The sequence below is a fragment of the Galeopterus variegatus genome, unplaced genomic scaffold, assembly GCF_000696425.1.
Source record: "Galeopterus variegatus unplaced genomic scaffold, G_variegatus-3.0.2 Scaffold12498, whole genome shotgun sequence".
Taxonomy (NCBI): domain Eukaryota; kingdom Metazoa; phylum Chordata; class Mammalia; order Dermoptera; family Cynocephalidae; genus Galeopterus; species Galeopterus variegatus.
The window spans coordinates 25077-25589 of NW_007738609.1; the positions used below are offsets into that span (position 1 = coordinate 25077).

General features: G+C 34.3%; 1 pseudogene; it reads left to right on the forward strand.

Annotated features, from left to right (window-relative positions):
* LOC103581174 overlaps positions 1-513 on the forward strand; it is a 5637-nt pseudogene that overhangs the window by 1133 nt on the left and 3991 nt on the right.

Genomic DNA, 513 nt, shown 5'->3' on the forward strand with positions numbered 1-513 from the left:
AAAAACTGAAGAGAGTGTGAAAATATTCATGGATGGAAATGCATTCTATAGACTCTTGACTACCATACTGAGAAGCTGAATGTGCTAGGGCAAAATAAAAGAATTGAGGTTAATGAAATTTAAAAAATTCTTCTTTATAAATTTTGCCATTCAGTACATTTGCTTGCATTTTATGGATTTACTGATGATATCTTCAAATTAAGAGCATAGGCTGTGAGGACAGCCTGCTTGGGGTTCAATATTTATTGGTTATATGTCTTGGAAAATTACTTTTCCCCATTCTACAGATGAAGAAACCGAGGCTCAGAGTGATCATTATTGGTACCGACCATATAGGTTGTTAGGAGAATCTAATAAAATAATGTATGCAAAGCACTTAGCATAGTGCCTACATCTAAGCACATTATAGATGTTCAATGATGGTGACATTACTTCTTGTTAGTTATATCTAAGCCTACTTTGGTTTATTCCCTGCCAGATACTGATTTCATTAGCATACTATACCTTGGCTCA